The 19,804-nt window shown below is 47.6% G+C and overlaps 1 protein-coding gene across 6 annotated transcripts in view; it reads right to left on the bottom strand.

Annotated features, from left to right (window-relative positions):
- The window catches only part of sgcd (sarcoglycan, delta (dystrophin-associated glycoprotein)), an 821,304-nt gene that overhangs the window by 115,107 nt on the left and 686,393 nt on the right, over positions 1–19,804 (bottom strand). The gene's annotated exons all lie outside the window — the stretch shown is intronic.

Below are 19,804 nucleotides of genomic sequence, written 5' to 3'. Positions count from 1 at the left end.
TGTTAACGAATATCACAAGTGTAATTGCTATTAAAGTTAATCTGTTCGCAACCTTGATGTCACATCTGGGGCGAGATTCTCCGACCCCCCGCCGGGTCGGAGAATCGCCGGGGGCTGGCGTGAATCCCGCCCCCGCTGGTTGCCGAATTCTCCGGCACCGGATATTCGGCGGGGCGGGAATCGCGCCGTGCCGGTTGGCGGGCCCCCCCCCCCCCGCGATTCTCCGGCCTGGATGGACCGAAGTCCCGCCGCTAAAATGCCTGTCCCGCCGGCGTAGATTAAGCCACCTACCTTACCGGCGGGACAAGGCGGCGCGGGCTGGCTCCGGGGTCCTGGGGGGGGCGCGGGGCGATCTGGCCCTGGGGGGTGCCCCCATGGTGGCCTAGCCCGCGATCTGGGCCCACCGATCCGTGGGCGGGCCTGTGTCGTGGGGGCACTCTTTGTCTTCCGCCTTCGCCAAGGTCTCCACCATGGCGGAGGCGGAAGAGACTCCCTCCACTGCGCATGCGTGGGAAGCCGTCAGTGGCCGCTAATGCTCCCGCGCATGCGCCGCCCGAAGATGTCATTTCCTCGCCGGCTGGCGGGGCACCAAAGGCCTTTTCCGCCAGCTGGCGGGGCATAAATTTGTCCGCCGCGGGCCTAGTCCCTTAAGGTTGGGGCTTGGCCCCCAAAGATGCGGAGCATTCCGCACCTTTGGGGCGACGCGATGCCCGACTGATTTGCGCCATTTTGGGCGCCAGTCGGCGGACATCGCGCCGATACCGGAGAATTTCGCCCCAGATCTCAAGATGAGCTTCTGACCTCAAATTCCCACCGTTATAAAACCCCCATTTTATATCCATAAAACCAAAGCATTCCTAAAGTTCAGAAAGAGGCCATTCGGCCCATTGGGTTTGCACCGAGCTTCTGAAAAACCACCCTATCTTGGCCCACGGGGCCCATTAACCCCACCTAACGTACACATCCTAAGGGCCAATTTATAAAGACCAATACACCGAACCTGCACATCTATAGAGGAAACCGGTGCACTCGGAGTTGAACCCAGGTCCCTGGCACTGTGAGGCAGCAGTGCCAACCACTGTGCCACCATGCTGCCCCATTGAAAATATCAAAAATGATTTTATTTATTGAGTGGGATGAAACCTTAAGAGAAAAACAAGACTAAACAACAGTTTTTCAAATCACTAAACAGCAGCTTCTAAGTTGGTCAAACACTTGCCGAGCTATAGAACAGAGTCAGACTATTTGGTGACAGCCCACCAGACAATAAACTTACCTGAGTGTGAAAGACCCATCACCTGAACCATTCACAAAACATTCAGACAGCACCCGTGTTTTCGACCGCAACTAGAACTTTCTGATCGGTCTCAGGCGGGATCTTCTAGACCCGCTGATGGCACACTCCATCACGGGTTTCCTGGCAAGCTAGCGGTACATTCAACGGGAAGCCCCATTGACAATGGTGAGGCTGGAAGTAGCAGAATTCTCCGCACTTCCGGGGGCTATGCCGGCGCCGGAAGGGTTGGCGCCGCACCAGCCGGCACCGAAGGGACTGCGCGAGTTAGCGCATGCGCAGAAACACTGGCATGGTTCCGCGCATGCGCGGGGGGGTTCTCTTCTCCGCGCCGGCCATGGCGGAGCCCTACAGGGGCCGGCGTGGAAGGAAGAAGTGCCCCCACGGCACAGGCCCGCACGCAGATCGGTGGGCCCCGATCGTGGGCGAAGCCACCGTGGGGGCCCCCCCCAGGGACGGATCTCCCCCACCCCCCCCCCACCCCCCCCCCCACCACCCCCGAGGACCGCACCAGACACTTTACCTGCCAGGTCCCGCCGTGTGTGACCATCTCCAATCCATGCCGGCAGGACTGGCCAAAAACAGGCGGCCGCTCGCCCCATCGGGGCCTGGCGAATTGTCGGGAGGGCCACTGCCAACGGCCCCCGACCGGCATGGCATGAATCCCGCCTCCGCCCGAAAACCGGCGCCGGAGAATTCGACAGCCGGCGGTGGGGCGGGATTCATGCCACCCCCCCCCCCGGCGATTCTCCGACCCAGCGGGGGGTCGAAGAATCCCGCCCTCTGGTTGGGCACGCTCTCTCTCTCTCCAGCCAACCTGCAAGCTTGTGTCCTGCCTGTTGTCTCGGGCAGTGACTTCAAAAACCAATCCAGATGCTGCTGACACAAGAAAAAAGGATATAAATAATTTGTCAAGATAATTATATGATCTTGAAGCAGAATCCAGAGAGAGAATCAGACTATCCTGAAATCATCCACGTCATCAATCCAAAAGATCTCGGGCGTCATTCTCCGCCGGCGGGAGTCTCCGTTTTGCCGGCGCCCGGGGGTTTCCCGACGGCGTGGGGCTGCCCCACAATGGGAAACCCCATTGACCGGCCGGTGTTACGGAGACTCCCGCCGGCCGGTCGGGGCAGAAATGTGGCGGGGCGGGTAGGAGAATTTCGCCCCTCGTTACAACTGACTTTTCTTCGATTCTTAATCCATTAAACTGACACTTTCCTTTTGTAATTTACATTGTGTGTTGTGTGAAAGTCAGAGAATTTTTATTGTTATATCTATTTTCAGTGTTAAGTACAATAAATATTGTCCAGGAATCTGTTTGGGAGACTATGGGCTGGATTCTCCGATCCTGCGGTTATGTCAGCAGGATCAGTCTGGTCTTACGACCAGAAAGTCGGCGCCACTCCCGCACTGATCCTCCGTCCGGTGGGGCTTACCTGTGGATACGGCCGCAGAATTGCCGGGTCTGTAGCCATGCATGAGCACGGTGGCAGCCTGTGGCAGCCGCGCCGTGCCCGCGGACCCGGCCTGCCAAAAACTGCCCCTCTATAACAAGCCTGGCCATCCCCCACCAGTCCCCCAGCCCCCGACGAAGGCCCCACTGCCAGCGGAACGGCTCCCCACCCCCCGACTGTGGCGGCGCTGGACTCAGTCCGCAGTTCCCACACGATGTGAGCACACGTGTCCCACGCCGTCAGGGACTCGACCCATCGAGGACGGAGCATCGGGGATGGGCCTCCGGTGACGTCCTGAGGCCACCCATTTGGCGTGTGGCGTCCTCGCAAAAACAGCACCGCCCCCGATTCCTGCGTAACCAAGGAGAATCCCGCGTTCTTCTGCCGGAGGTGAAATGACATAGACATAGAACATACAGTGCTGGAAGCCATTCGGCCCATCGAGTCTGCACCGACTCACTTAAGCCCTCCCTTCCACCCTATCCCCCTAACCCAATAACTCCTCCTAGCCTTATTGGACACCAAGAGCAACTTAGCATGGCCAATCCACCTAACCTGCACGTCTTTGGACTGTGGGTGGAAACCGGAGCACCCGGAGGAAACCCACGTAAACACGGGGAGAACGTGCAGACTCAGCATAGACAGTGACCCAGCAGGGGATCGAACCTGGGTCCCTGGCGCTGTGAAGCTACAGTGCTAACTACAATGCGACCGGCTAGAAATTCAATCAATTCAGTATCCCTTGCCATGCAAATGGCGAGTGAACCCCGTTGTTTTCAGCAGGTGGCCCGTTAGCGAAGCTCTGCGGCTGGCTACACCACCGCTGCACTGCAAATCAGCTCCTAACCCTCCCCTGCCTCACAAGCAGCTCCCCCACCCTTGGATTTTCCCTGTGCATCACACCTTCCCCCCAGGTATGGGGGTGATGCCTGCCAGGGATCCCTAAATAGGGAGAATACACCAGGGACCATCTAAATAGGGAGACAATACCCCCCCCCCCCAGCCACCCCCTAAGTAAGAAGGTTAAGTGCATTCCAACCATGCCCCTTCACGCTTGAGTTATTTTGAAGTGCTGAGCTAAAAATTGATAGCATTTAACGCTCTTTGATATGGTTGATGTTTATAAACATTGTGGTTCTGCACTTAGATTACTCATCCATGAAGATGTTAAATGATGCAAGACTCGGAGCTGTTGTTTGGAAGCTGTCATTCACAGCCCACTACCAGAAATGAATGAATGGCTTACAGATAAAGGATCTGAGGAGTTAAAACACAGGTCACAGCTGTTCCCTTTCCAGGAATGGACACGTGGTGCTTCCAGGTGAGTGTTACAGCTGTAATTTTGTTTTAATTGCCCCTGTCTGGACTGCTCTATATCTTCCAGACTAGGGTCTCTTTTCTGGGGGTGGGGGGGAGGATCTATGGGGTGTCCCATTTGTCACATCGGGGAACCCGCTACTGGCAGTGGCAGGAGAGAATCCAGCTCAGTATTTCTTTTTGTTTTACAAACTTGAAAGAAAATCTTTTAAACAGTCACAGAATTGACAAGCAATTGACCCGGAATGAACACAAGTAAAATTACATTTTATTTAAAATACCCGAGGTACTTGGTTGGGCCCAATAAACAGCAGTCACCAGGTTTGTAACTTTAACACAGGTAACACTTGTTATGTACAGTATTATGACTAAACTGATGGAAAATGTAACTGACTATCTAATACATCTTTCCCAACCCCTCCATTTCCTAACTATCCCCACTCTCTTCCCACAAACACACAGACAAATAACACAGAGGGGAAAGGGTGGTTGAAAGATAAAGAAAATATGAATAAAGTAAACGGATAAAGGATCTTTGACGCACAGGGAAGACTTCCAGTTAATGTCTTTTCAAGTTGAGGCTTTAGTTTTCGTACTTTCTTCCTTCGAGGCTTGAGATGGTTTTCTCTGGCAAGGTTATCTATTTTCTCTGTAGATTTAGGATCATTCCAAGTTTACAGAAAGATGTGCAGGCATTCATTGGTTTTAGAACAATAAATCAGGTCTTTGCTTCAGCAAACAAGAGAGAAAGAGACAGTGTTCCTTGTCCTTCCGAGGTCTAAACACGTCTTCCCAGTTCTCTCAGAAAGCAGCATGCAGGAACCAGTCACTGACTGTTGTCAGGCAGAACAGTGTCCCTGACCAACACACCAATTACCAGTTAGCTAATCGAACTGACCCCTTAACGGTACACCCTAATTATAGGTCCACGGACCAAAAATAATAAAAATAAAATAAATGGGAACAAAGGAAATAAACAGGAAGGACTCTTACACCTGATCATAACAATATCATTGGGCTGGTTTAGCACATGACTAAATCACTGGCTTTGAAAGCAGACCAAGGCAGGCCAGCAGCACGGTTCAATTCCCGTACCAGTCTCCCCAAACAGGCGCCAGAATGTGGCAGTTTGATTTTCATTGAATTTACAGTGCAGAAGGAGGCCATTCGGCCCATCGAGTCTGCACCGGCTCTTGGAAAGAGCACCCTACCCAAGGTCAACACCTCCACCCTATCCCCATAACCCAGTCACCCCACCCAACACTAAGGGCAATTTTGGACACTAAGGGCAATTTATCATGGACAATCCACCTAACCTGCACATCTTTGGACTGTGGGAGGAAACCGGAGCACCCGCAGGAAACCCACGCGCACACGGGGAGGATGTGCAGACTCCGCACAGACAGTGACCCAAGCCGGGAATCGAACCTGGGACCCTGGAGCTGTGAAGCAATTGTGCTATCCACAATGCTACCGTGCTGCCCAACATGTTTGAAGCCTACATGTGACAATAAGTGATTTTCATTACTAACACTGTGTATATCCACATCTGGATAATGCTCAATTTCGCCTCTGTTTCAGCTCATTTGCTGAATCCATACCTTCATTTTTCTTGACTTTGTGGTGATATGCATCACTTTAAATACACAAGGGGTTAATGTAGGTACAGTAGGACACTGTAAATACACAAGGGGTTAATGTAAATACACTGGGACTAAATAAACACTAGAGGGAGCACCAGAGACATCATGACACACAGGCATTCAACCAATAGGTCAGTAAGATAGGACACGACCAATGGGCATTCAAGACACACCCAGAGGTGACACTACCACAAGGGGGCTACCCATATAAAATGACAGGGCACACATACTCTTTCTCTTTCCATAGGCGACACTCAGAGAGACAGGGGCAGATCAGGGAAGCATCACACCCACCGCATGAATTAGAGCAGACTGGTTCGTTAGACCGAGTTACACAGTAAGATTAGCAGGAGAGTCGAACCCAAGTAGAAGGATTGTTAACTGTTCAATAAATGTGTTAAATCTATCTGCAAGTCTGAACCTTCCTTTGTCAGAGTATACATCAAGGAAGCAGCCTATGCTACGTGAAGCAGCATAACACAACAGACTTTACTATTCTAACCCACTCCTGACTGATCTCCCATATCCTACCCTCCGTAAACATAAGGCCACACAAAACTCTGTTGCTCGCGCCCTAACTGACAGCAAGTTTCGTTTCTTTATTTTCCCCATGTGCTCCTTGCCTTACATTGGCTCTGGTCAAGCAATATCTTGATTTTAACATTTTCATCCTTGTTTTAAAATCCCTCCATGGTTTTGCCTCTCCCTCCCTTTGTAATCTCCCCCAACCCCATGCAGCTTGTGATATCTGCAGTCTGGTTCTTAGGCATTCCCAATTACAGATGCTCCACCATTTATAGCTGTGCCTTCAGATACTTAGACCCCAAGCTTTGTATACCCTCTCTACATCTCTCTGCCTCTTGACCTCATCTTCCTCCTAAAGACAATTCTTAAAACATACCCCTTGGACTAGGATTTTAGTCATCTGGCCTCACATCTCTACATCTCCTTTTGTGTCTCAGAGCCATACATAGTTTATCATGCAGCTGTGAAGTACCTTGGGATGTTTACACTAAAGGCACTGTATAAATATAAGTTATTATTGTTACCATGGTGCTTACTTCCATCAGGGCTCAGTTAATAATCAACAAGTATCATACATATCATTAGCTTCCCATTCTTCATTCTCAGCAGTATGCTGTCAGTATAATTTCAGCATCAAATATAGATGCATGAATCCAAGTTTAACAACGTCTGCAGTTGTTCAAATGTATTTTTTTCTGACAGCCCGACAATATGACGTAATCATAGAATCCCTTCAATGCAGAAGGAGGCCATTTGGCCCATCGAGTCTGCACCGATTCATGTCCCAACCTATCCTTGCAACCCCATAACCTAACCTTCACATCCCTGGGCACCAAGGGGAAATTTAGCATGGCCAATCCACCTATCCCGTATCTTTGGACTGTGGGAGGAAACCAGAGCACCCGGAGGAAACCCTCACAGACACAGGGAAAATGCACAAACTCCACACAGATGGTGACCCAAGGCCGGAATTAAATCCGGGTCCCCGGCGCTGTGAGACAGCAGTGCTAACCACTGTGCTAAGTGCTGCCCCTAATGTGAAAGAGAAGCACCTCCCACTCTAAATGATTGGCTCCATAAAACTAGAATATATTCCAAAAAGGTTATATTTGCACTGGTCTGCAACACCTGGAAAACCTGAGGTGTCACAATCACAAACATTTCTTTGGTGTCTCCAAAGAAATTTTTAATCATAATGGATACAGCAGATGGCTCTTGCGGTTCTCTATAATAGATTATGTTATTTAAAAGTCCAGTTTAATTTAGAAAATGGCAGTAGTTATCTGGTGACAGCTGGTCCCTCAGATGACAAGTCCAATTTTCATAAATATTCTAAGTATATTCTCAGAGGCTGCACAGAAATAATGACTCATGTTCTCATATTTTACTGTTTTTTTTAAAGGAGTTTATGCTCATCAAGGTGTGAAAATGTCAGGGTTGCAGTTTTTAAAAATCTTTCCACATTAGGAGAGTCAAATAGAAGACAGTGGCATAGTGGTATTGTCACTGGGCTATTCAATCAGAGGCCCAGGGGACATGGGTTCAAATCCCATCACGGCAGCTGGTGGAATTTAAACTCAATTAATAAATCTGGAATTTAAAGCTAGTCTCCGTAATGGTGCCATAAAGCTATCATCAATCATTGTAAAAATCCATCTGGTTTACCAATGTCCTTGGGGAAAGAAATCTGCTGTCCTTATCTGGTCTGGCCTCCATTTGACTCGAGACCCATAGCGACGTGTTTGACTCTTTGCCCTCTGAAATGGCCGAACAAACCACTCAGTTCAAGGGAAATTGGGGATGGATAACAAATGCTGCCCTGCATGTGATGCCTACATCCCATGAAAGAATGAAACAAGGCATGTCTACCCAGCGTATAACTCCCTCTACTCTGCCCAACAATGTACACCATTCAATGGACCATCTTTCAGTCATCCTGGTTCAATGTTTTGATGCAGATTATGGACTATTTTCTGTTGCTGGGTTTCTTTTCTTTTACTTCATTCAATGTTTCCTAAAACTGGCTGCATAACTCCCAACCTTCAACGAAGGTCCTGGGGGTGAATTCTCTATTTGGAGATTATGGGCGTGATTCACTGTCGGACGACACCAACGCGATTGGGCAGAGAATAACCTCCGATGCCAAAATCGCAGTAGGCGCCGGTTTGACACCAAATCGGGATTCTCTGGCACTCCGAAAATGGCGTAAATGCGTTGCTCGCCGCGCGGGATTGAAGTACCGTTGGCAGGACTGACCCTCTATTCTCCGCGGGCTACGCGAATCTCCACCGCCGATGGGCCGAGTTCCAGATGGCGTGTTGCACTTGTAGTCTCAGCGGTCGGTAACCCGGCGTGGCAGCTGCGGGCTGCGTCTGGTGCAGCCACAGTCGGCCGGAAGCCATGCTGTTGGCCGGGGCGGCTTCCACGAGGGCTGGGGATGCACGGCGGCACAGTGGTTAGCACTGCTGCCTCACGGCGCTGAGGTCCCAGGTTCGATCCCGGCTCTGGGTCACTGTCCGTGTGGAGTTTGCACATTCTCCCCGTGTTTGCGTGGGTTTTGCCCCTACAACCCAAAGATGTGCAGGGTAGGTGGATTGACCACACTAAATTGCCCCTTAATTGGAAAAAATGAATTGGACATTCTAAATTTATAAAGAATACAGAAACGGTGAATCCAGGCCAATGTTCTCCTGCCGGAGAAAATTTGCAATAAATCTATGTTCCCCCTGTCGGAGCAAACTGGGAAGCAATTCCATATCCCTTGCCATGCAAATATATGCATTGCGAGGAATACGAGGGATTCCGAGGGAAGCCCGCCATTGGGCCGCAATTTTAAGCGGGCAGCCCAATAGCGAAGTCCCACGACTGGCCACCATCCCCCCCCCCCCCCCACACCCCCCACCCCGTACTGCAAATCAGCCCCCCATCCCTCCCCCCGCACCGCAAATCAGCCTCCCCCCCATCCCTCCCCCCGCACCGCAAATCAGCCTCCCACCCCATCCCTCCCCCCGCACCGCAAATCAGCCCAGCACCCACATCCCCCCACACCGCAAATCAGCCCCCAAGCCCCCCTCCCCCACACCGCAAATCAGCCCCCAAATCCCAACTGGAAGAACTCCCGCAGAGATCCCTAACTATTGGGTCGCCCCACAGGGACTGCTGACTATCTGACTAGAGGTAACGACCACCCCCCCCCACCGCCCCACACCACAGCCCACCCCCAACAGACCCCGCCACCACCCACCCACCCCTCCCCCAGAGCAGAGGGCAGTCCAGACAGGGGCAGTGAAAAAGTGTCAATTCTTTGAAGGAGAGCGGCTGTGATCTGTGTTTCAACCCCACAGATTCATTATTTGCAAACCATTCATTGCTTTCTAGTACTGGGCTGTGATTGACAGTTTCCACAAACCAGCTGCAACCTTGATTCATTCATCTCCCCTCATGGATGAGTGACTCTAAGTGGTGAGACTTCAATTTTTACAAACATCAACCACATCGAAGGGCGGTAAGTGCATTGCAATCACACGTTTCCCTACTTTTATACCCTACCCAAATAAAAGCAAAAGACTGTGGATGCTGGAAATCTGACATAAAAACAGGAAGTGACAGATAAGCTCAGCAGGTCTGACAGCATCTGTGGTGAGAGAGACTGAGTTAACGTTTCGAGTCCGTATGACTCTTCTCTAGAACTGAAGAGAGGAAGAAATGTAATGAATTATATAGTTGGAGAGGCAGGTGGATGAGGTGGGGCAGAGGAGAAGGACAGAGATTGATTAGAGCAAAGGAGAGACTGACAAAGGGGTCATGGATATAATGTTGCTACTAAGGACTGAAGAGTGCTAATACTGGCAAAAGGTGAGAGAGTAGAATGTGTTAATAGGAGAACAAAGGTCACTGCTCCCAGAGATTCTAGGAATAGTGGGACATTACAATGTTCAGCAGTTTTGGACAACAGCACCAGTCCAGAAGAAGATGCGGTTACTATCTTTTTGTTTTTGAGCAGAGAAATAGATATAGAAATATTGTGTACTTGAGATAAGATAATCAATTTATTACAACTCACTATAATGAACTGGCATTTGCATAGAACCCCAACCCCTGTTCAATACCAGGTTGGTGCTCACATTAACCAATACTGTGATAGATTTTCTAGTGCTTGTGAACTGATTTATAACGGTATTGCCCAGCTAGTTAAAATGCTTTGTCTGTTAAGAGCATAGTGAAACAACTCAAGAAGATCAATGACTTAAGTTCCCAAATTTTACTTCCTTTATTATTCCCAATATATGTTTGGAATAGCCTTGTTATGTTGTATTAACAATGGAGTCCACTTTATAACAGTCTTACCGAATTTTTTCCTTGAAGTGCACACCCGCATGTTTTACTAACTGGGAAACAATATATTGACGGAGCAGGATTGTCGGACTCTCCTTTTTGGACTAAGTCCTGTGACAGATCAGGGAGCGGGAATGTTTCCTGTCGTGGAGGCCAGTGAGAATTCGCAACGGATTACATGACGTCGGCCTTATTAATTATACAGTCAGGGATTTTCCAATGTTTTGTACGCTAGGGTGGGCTGGATGGCTCAGAAAACGTAATGTCTGTGCTAGTCTTGTACAGCTTTAAGATCCACCAACTGGCTCTCCTCCTGCAGCTCCAGGTCCCAAATTCACTGGTGCATCCCTGGAAGTCCTTGTGATCGGCATGCAGAACCTGGTCCAGCAGGTTCCCCTTTCCCCTTATCACCCCAGGCCCGTTCACACCTGCACAACACTCCCCCATCCCACCCCCTACACTCCAGCATGCCCCTTCCCACCCTCCCTTCATATCAGCTCACACATTTCATGATCCCCTCAGCATCTCTCGCTTTCCCCCAACGGTCCAAACTCATACCCCCTCTCTAGGCCTCCACAGCCACCCCACTTCTTCATTCCTCTCCTCCCTGTTTATTCACCACTCCCCTTCCCCCAATACAAAGACCATCGCAGCCCAATTGTGCTGCAGGCAGAAGAACCGCATGTTTGATGCTCCACCCACTCATTGCTGCATGTGGCGTTCCAGTGTCCACAGTCGCTGGAGGCCTCCATCCTCCGATCTGCATTAGTGAATCCAGGCCTCCTCGCAGGTGCGTACCAACATATGTCGGCCACATTGGTCTGCCCACATTCCAGACAAGCATGGTATGCAGCTTGCGGCGCGGAAGGTTGGACGAGTGGGTGTGGGGGGGGGGGGTTTGGGGGGGCTGTTCCATTCCAGTCAGGCCTTCAACTACATCCTAGTAACACAATGAAAAATAGTTTCACACTGGCTTTTGGCAGGAATGGTGACCCACCATAATTGGGGCTTTGCGGGGAGGACATGTTCCCGCCATCATTGCACACTGGCAGGGAACTGATTTTTCAGCTCCCGCCACATGGATTCCCTCCATCCCATCGCCATTAAACACCCGGTGGGGGGGAACTGGAAAATTCTGCCCCTTGAAGGGGGAAGGTGCTTGTGTCATGAGAATGTCGCTTTAAGAAATGGTTGGCTGCTCATGTTACTGCAGTGATGTCAGAGTGTGGGTGGAGCTGAGCTCTGGTTCTGCTTTTGAGTTTCACTTTGAGAAAAGCTTGGGTGTGTCTGTCTTTTTGGTTTTGTTTTTCAGTGTGTTGCAGCTGAAGTCAGACAAAGCAGCTGTACTGCTGAGCTCTCTGCCATGAAGGACTATCTCTTAATCATTTGGTGAATTCAGAAATATAAATGTTTTCAGTCTTGAATGTAAACCCTGATGTGCTCCTGTTTGAAGGTTTGTTAAATCTTTTGGATGTTAAAAGAACAGCCTACAGATTACTTAGTGTTGTATTCTTTGGGGGGGTGTATTCGAATTAATGGTTGCTAAGATATTCACTGTTTGTTTTAAAAAGGTTAAATTGAGTTCATAGAATAAACATTGTTTTGTTTGAAAAAATACTCGTCCATTTCTGCTGTAACATGCCTGTAGAATGGGCCGTGTGCTCCCCATACCATAACAATTGGGGGCTCGAGGACGATAAAAGTCCATCTATTGGATTGGCTTAGTGAACATAAAGACAGTGAGGGGTGAGCATATTGTGGTTGCTTTTCAGGTGTTGTATTTTTAGTTTAAGTGGGGAGTGTGTTGTGGACAATGGCTCTTTCAGAGGCTCTGAAGTTTTTCGGGGTGGAGACTGTCACAAGCAGTACCTTACGGACAGAGACTAAAAGCAGACTGTGAGATTTGGCAAGAACATTGCAGTTAACATTACCTGACAAAATGCGAAAACATGAGGTAATTATGGCAGTGGTTAAGCATTTAAAGTTGCCTGAGATACAGTTTGACTCATTGGAAACGGCAAAAAATTCAGTTGCAAATTAAACAAATGGAACATGAGAAAGAATTAAAGCAGCTTGAATACGAAAGAGAGAGAGAGGAAAAAGAAAAGGAGAGAGAAGAAAGGAGAAAAGAAAGAATAGCCCTAGCAGAACAAAAAGAAAAAGAAAGGGAGATACAGATCAGGGAAAGAGATAAAGGGTGCAATTCTCCTATCGGGAGTCTAAGTGCCGACGCCGGAGTGAAAACCGGAGTGTTTCACTCCGGCGTTGAGCCCACTCCCGGCACCCTGTTCTCCCGCCCCCGGGGGGCTAGGAACGGCGTCGCATCATTTACGCGCGCCGGGCCTTGGCACCGCGTAAAAGCGGCGCCACGTAAATGATGCGGCCTGCGCCGTGTAAATGACGTCACCCGCGCATGCGCGGTTGCCATCCTCCCCGGGGGCGCCCCGCAAGAGGATGTCGGATGGATCTTGCGGGGCGGCGGAGGAAAGGAGGTCCTCCTTCAGAGAGGCCGGCCCGCCGATTGGTGGGCACCGATGGCGGGCCAGACACTATTTGAGTCACCCCCCCGGTGCAGGAACCCCCCCAGCATTCTTGCGCTGTTCCCGCCGGCAACGACCAGGTGTGGACGGCGCCGGCGGGAACCCGTCGTGTTGGGCAGGCTGCTTGGCCCATCCGGGCCTGAGAATCGCCGCTGGCCAGTTGCAAACGGCGAGCGCCGATTCTCCGAGCGGCCAGCCGTGGTTCCTGCCACTCCGGTTTGGGGGGGGGAGGGAGAATCGCGTGCGGGTGTCGGGGCGGCGTGGCGGGACACGCACGGCGCCCCGGCGATTCTCCCACCCGCCCAAAGAGAGAGACTTTGAACTTGAGAAAATGGCCATGAAACATGAGAGTCAGTTAAAATTGGCAGACGTAAAGGGAAATGTACAGTTGAATGATAATGATGAGGATAGTGAGAAAGAGTGTCAAAGTCGAAGGCATGATGGGATCTATTTAAATATGTCCAAGCATTGCCAAGGTTTGATGAGAAGGAAGTGGAAACCTTTTTCATTTCATTTGAGAAGGTAGCTAAACAAATGAAATGGCCACAGGACATGTGGGTGTTACTGATTCAAACAAAGCTGCTAGGTAGAGCTAGTGAAGTGTTTGCATCACTACCGGAGGAGGTATCTGGGACGTATGAGGAGGTGAAAAAATCCATCTTAGGTGCATATGAACTAGTGCCTGAAGCCTACAGACAAAGGTTTAGAAATTTAAGGAAAGAATTTGGTCAAACATACATGGAGTTTGAAAGGCTCAAACAGAGTAATGTTGATAGGTGGATAAGGGCTTTGAAAATAGATCAAACGTATGAAGCTCTTAGAGAAATTATACTTTTGGAGGAGTTAAAAAATTCAATTCCTGATGTAGCGAGAACTCGTGTGGAAGAACAGAGGGTTAAAACTGCGAGAGTAGCAGCACAAATGGCAGATGATTATGAATTAGTTCATAAATCAAAGCTTGGTTTCCGACATCAGTTTCAGCCTGTAAGGGATAGAAACTGGGGACATGAGAAATACTCAAGTGGCAGAGGTAAAGGTGATCTGATGGGAGATAATAAGGAGAGTGTACCTCAGATTAAAAAAGAAATCCAGGAGGGTGGAAAAGAAATGAAAAGTTTCAAATGTTTTCACTGTAATAAACTAGGTCATGTAAAGTCAAAATGTTGGTGGTTGAAGAAAAGCACTGGGAAGGCTGATGTGGTAAAGCAGGATAAGACAGTGGGGTTTGTTAGAGTGGTAATGGAAAGCCCAAGTGAAGCGAAGGAAGTGCAAAAGATTGTATGGCCTGTTCAAGAGGTGATTGATAAGAAGGTGCCAGATGTCTTTAAAGAATTTACTTGTGTGGGTAAAGTTTACTCATGTGTATCAGGAGGAGCAGGTAAATAAGTCACAAGAGATATGGGAGCTAGTCAATCTTTAATGGTAAGAGATGATGAGTTAGGTAGTTTGGGAAGAATGTTGCCAGAAAAGTTGGTAATATGTGGAACTCAGGGTGAGAGGAGTAGAGTTCCATTATATAAGGTAAGGTTGGAAAGTCCAGTGAAGAGTGGTGAAGTGGTAGTAGGAGTAATAGAGAAACTATCTTGTCCAGGAATACAGTTTATCTTGGGTAATGATATAGCTGGATCACAATGATATAGCTGGGGCAGCACGGTAGCATTGTGCATAGCACAATTGCTTCACAGCTCCAGGGTCCCAGGTTCGATTCCGGCTTGGGTCACTGTCTGTGCGGAGTCTGCACATCCTCCCCGTGGGTTTCCTCCGGGTGCTCCGGCTTCCTCCCACAGTCCAAAGATGTGCAGGTTAGGTGGATTGGCCATGATAAATTGCCCTTAGTGTCCAAAAATTGCCCTTAGTGTTGGGTGGGGTTGCTGGGTTATGGGGATAGGGTGGAGGTGTTGACCTTGGGTAGGGTGCTCTTTCCAAGAGCCGGTGCAGACTCATTGGGCCAAATGGCCTCCTTCTGCACTGTAAATGCTATGACAAGTGGGAGTGATGCCTACTGTGGTTGATAAGCCAGTGGAAAATCAGACAACTGAAAGGTTGAAGGATGAATATCCTGGGATTTTTCCTGATTGTGTAGTAACAAGGTCGCAAAGTCACAGGTTAAGACAAGAGGAGAACTCAAAGAGTGAAGATGAAGTTGAGGTGCAATTATCAGAAACGATTTTTGATCAGATGGTTGAAAAAGAACAAGAACAGGTGGAGGATGAGGCGGATATTTTTAGTTCAGGAAAATTGGCGGAATTACAACGGAAAGATATAAAAATAAAACGGATGTATCAGAAAACATATACGGAAGAGGAATCTGAGTGTATACCAGAGTGTTATTACCGTAAAAGTAATGTCTTGATGAGAAAATGGAGACCTTTACATATGCAGGCGGATGAAAAGTGGGAAGAAGTTCATCAAGTAGTATTGCCGGTAGGGTATAGAAAGGAGATGTTGCGAGTTACACACGAGGTACCAGTGGGAGGTCATTTGGGAATAAGGAAAACTCAAGCTAAAATCCAGAAACATTTTTATTGGCCTGGAATACATAAAGATGTAGTTAAAATTTGTCAATCATGTCACACATGTCAAGCGATAGGGAAACCCCAAGCAGTGATAAAACCAGTGCCCTTGATACCCATTCCAGCATTTGAGGGACCTTTTACAAGGGTCCTAATTGATTGCGTAGGACCGCTTCCTAAAACAAAAAGTGGGAATCAATATCTTTTGACGATAATGGATGTGTCTACTAGGTTTCCAGAGGCCATTCCAGTACTTACTATTACAGCTAAAAAGATTGTGGCGGGATTACTTAAATTCTTTACTAGATATGGACCACCCACAGAAATACAATCGGATCAAGGGTCAAATTTTACCTCAAAGTTATTCAAAGAAGTAATGGATAGCTTAGGAATAAAACATTTTAAACTGCGTACCATCCAGAATCACAGGGAGCATTAGAAAGGTGGCATCAGACATTAAAGACAATGTTGAGGACTTACTGGCAAGATTATCCAGAGGATTGGGATAAAGGAATTCCATTCCTACTGTTTGCAATTAGGGATGCAGCGAATGAGTCAACCAAATTTAGTCCTTGTGAACTAATTTTTGGTCATGAGGTAAGAGGACCACTCAAAATGATTAAGGAAAAATTGGTGAGTGAGAAATCGGAAATTACATTATTGGATTACGTGTCAAATTTTAGGGAACGATTAAATAGAGCAGGTGAATTAGATAGACAACATTTAAAAGGTGCACAAAATGTGATGAAACTGGTAGCGGACAAGAAATCCAAAGTTCGTAGTTTTGTCAGTGGAGATAAAGTTTTAGTGTTGTTACCGGTGGTAGGTGAATCTTTAAAAGCAAGGTTTTGTGGACCTTATCAGATTGAAAGGAAATTAAGTGAGGGGAATTATGTGGTAAAAACGCCAGATAGAAGGAAGACTCACTGAGTGTGTCATGTGAATATGCTTAAAAGGTACTTTGGAAGGGAAGGAGAGAAAAAGGAGGAGGCTTTAATGATTCAAACTCAAAGTGACGAACCAAATCCAGATGACTGTGAATTTGACATACCTCAAATTAAATTGGAAAATGAGGATGTTCTTAAAAATTGTGACAAATTGTTGAGTTATCTTCCAGAGGAAAAACGAACTGACCTGAAAGAGTTATTGATATCACATGGGCAAGTTTGTGGAGATAAATTGGGAAGTACTAAAATGGCTATACATGATGTAGATGTGGGAAATGCTGTTCCAATCAAACAACATCCATACAGACTTAACCCTTTAAAATTGGCACAGGTTAACATAGAGATTGAGAGTGTGCTTAAAAATGGCATAATTGAAGTGGGTTGCAGCCAATGGAGCTCACCCATAGTGATGGTGCCTAAACCAGACGGTGCCCAACGGTTGTGTGTGGACTGTAGAAAGGTTGGTGCAGTTATAGGAGCGGACTCTTGTCCTGTCCCACGTTTGGAGGATTGCATTGAGAAAGTGGGACAGTCTGCTTTTATTTCCAGATTGGATTTGCTTGAAGGCTGCTGGCAGGTACCTTTGTACGAAAGGGCGAGGGAGGTTTCGGCTTTTGTGACTCCAGATGATACATACCAATTCAAAGTTGTGCCATTTGGCATGAAGGGTGCCCCAGCCACATTTCAACGGTTGACTAACACAGTCGTTTCAGGATTACCCAATTGTGCGGTATACATCGACGATCTGGTAATTTTCAGCCAGACATGGAAAGACCATTTAAAACATCTGATGGAGTTATTCGATCGACTTCAGGAGGCGGGTTTGGTGATAAACCTAGCCAAAAGTGAATTTGGAAAAGCCCAGGTCACTTTCCTTGAGGAGTTTTCGATACCCTCGAGACAAAGGGAAATAATGCGATTTCTTGGCATGAGTGGATTTGATCGAACATTTGTGCAAAGGTTTTGTAGTTTGATTGCTTCATTGATGGACTAGCTGAAGAAACATCAGAAATTTCAATGGACAGCAGAGTTTCAACAGACATTTGACTGCCTGAAAGCTGTGATTACCAATGCGCATGTGTTGGAGAATTGTAAGGGATTCTGTGATCGGATCGAACTAAAGTATGTGACTTTCAAGAGAAATGCCGAGGCATAGAGAAATGGACGGATCATGCAGTGACCTTCTTGTTCAAAGAGACTGTCAATCGAGACGGATTTCAGTTGGAGGAAGAAGAACAAAAAAAATGGACTATTATTATACCTGTTTGCGTGTGTTGTTTTTGCAATGAGAAAGTATATTTACTGTGTGCATTTCTGAAAGGATGGTGAAAAGGTGAAAAATTAAACCATCTTGAAGTTGATGGTTTATTTTTTTTTCTTGGGGGGAGGTGTCATAAGAATGTCGCTTTAAGAAATGTTTGGCTGCTCATATTACTGCAGTGATGTCAGAGTGTGGGTGGAGCTGAGCTCTGGTTCTGCTTTTTAGTTTCACTTTGAGAAAAGCTTGGGTGTCTCTGTCTTTTTGGTTTCATTTTTCAGTGTGTTGCAGCTGAAGTCAGAAAAGCAGCTGTACTGTTGAGCTCTCTGCCATGAAAGACTATCTCTTATTAATCATTTGGTGAATTCAGAATTATAAATGTTTTCAGTATTGAATGTAAACCCTGATGTGCTCCTGTTTGAAGGTTTGTTAAGTCTTTTGGATATTAAAAGAAAAGCATACAGTTTACTCAGTGTTGTATTCTTTGGGGGGTGTATTTGAATTAATGGTTGCCAAGATATTCACTGTTTGTTTTAAAAAGGTAAACCTGAGTTCATAGAATAAACATTGTTTTTTAAAAAAAAAAACTTTTCCATTTCTGTTGTACCACACCTGAAGAATGGGCCGTGTGCTCCCCATACCAGAACACTTGTATTAACTGTCCACTCCTACCAATGCAGTGTGGCGGTGCAAGATGGCCACTGATACTTGTCTGCACATGTGCGCATGGTCTGCGCATGCACAGAAATCCAGTGCCATCAAAGCTGGAGCCTGCAGCCTTGAACTCAAAGTGGGAGAAGCAGAAAGGATGAAGAGAGGCAATACAATCTAAGATTCATAGCAATCTACAATCCATTCACATTACTGGAAAAGTGGGACAAAGTTCCACTGACCAAATTGACTGCAGTAAAATATCCTACAAGGAAAATACTTGACTTTCCCTTCTGCAAATCCTTCCCTTCTAACCACCTGTAAAAGGTGGTTCCACGATCCATCACTGGCAGGCCAGGATAGAATTTTGCAACATTCTCTCCTCCTGCTGATAGGAACAGTGATGACCCCAAATGAGCCCTGCTGCCCCCTATAAAGATGGTGGCTGATAATCTTGGTCTACTGTCAGTATAAAACTGTGCATGCATGGCGTTGGCAGCAAAAGCAGCCTTAACTGCCTGTGTTTCCTTCTTCATGTGTCCGTTCACTGTGACCAGTTTGATCTTTAATGGGAAGAACATTTTCAGCCATTTAGAATTGAAGAAACCAGAGGCTCACAAACCCAATCTCAATGTGTGCACAAGTGTGACAAAAGGTCACTTTGGATTACCACGAGCTGAAGGTTTCTCAACCCCACCAGAAAGTCAAAAATGTCATCACAGAGAATATGTACTGGACTTATATTGTAACAGTTCCAATGTTCCACATTTCTTCTACCGTTTTCCCAGATGATTCCAAAGCTACATACTTGGCAACGCTTGACCCAGAATCTGGGAGAATGATTGAGCATGATCTCGCTTGAGGGGGAAAAGTGGGAACTGCCACAAGGGGCCAACAGCTGCCAGAACACTTATTGCACAATGCGGATTTATTTTTCTGGCTGGTAAACTTGCCTTCACAGGATAAACTATAATCTGAGCAATAAAAATAAATTGTGTTAATATTGAAAAACAAAGATGCGCCGGTTAGGTGAATTGGCCATGCTGAATTGTCCCTTAGTGTTCAAAGATGTGCAGGTTAGGTTACAAGGTTATGGGGATAGTTGGGGGTGGGGGAGGGGGGGGGGTATGCCTACGTAGGGTGTACTTTCAGAGGATCGGTGCAGACACGATGGGCTGAATGGCCTCCTGCACTGTAAGAATTCCTATGGATTCGACAGAACCATTCCAAGGCACTCCACAGAGGCATGAGGGCAAACCTGCGTGAAAATCAGGGCTTAGCGAATAACAACATGGCCAGCAGCCATGAAGCTAGAAGGTGGCCC

The sequence above is a fragment of the Scyliorhinus torazame genome, chromosome 7, assembly GCF_047496885.1.
Source record: "Scyliorhinus torazame isolate Kashiwa2021f chromosome 7, sScyTor2.1, whole genome shotgun sequence".
In the NCBI taxonomy this organism is placed as follows: domain Eukaryota; kingdom Metazoa; phylum Chordata; class Chondrichthyes; order Carcharhiniformes; family Scyliorhinidae; genus Scyliorhinus; species Scyliorhinus torazame.
The sequence above is the reverse complement of the archived record's forward strand: the minus strand, read 5'-3'. Positions and strand labels throughout refer to the sequence as shown.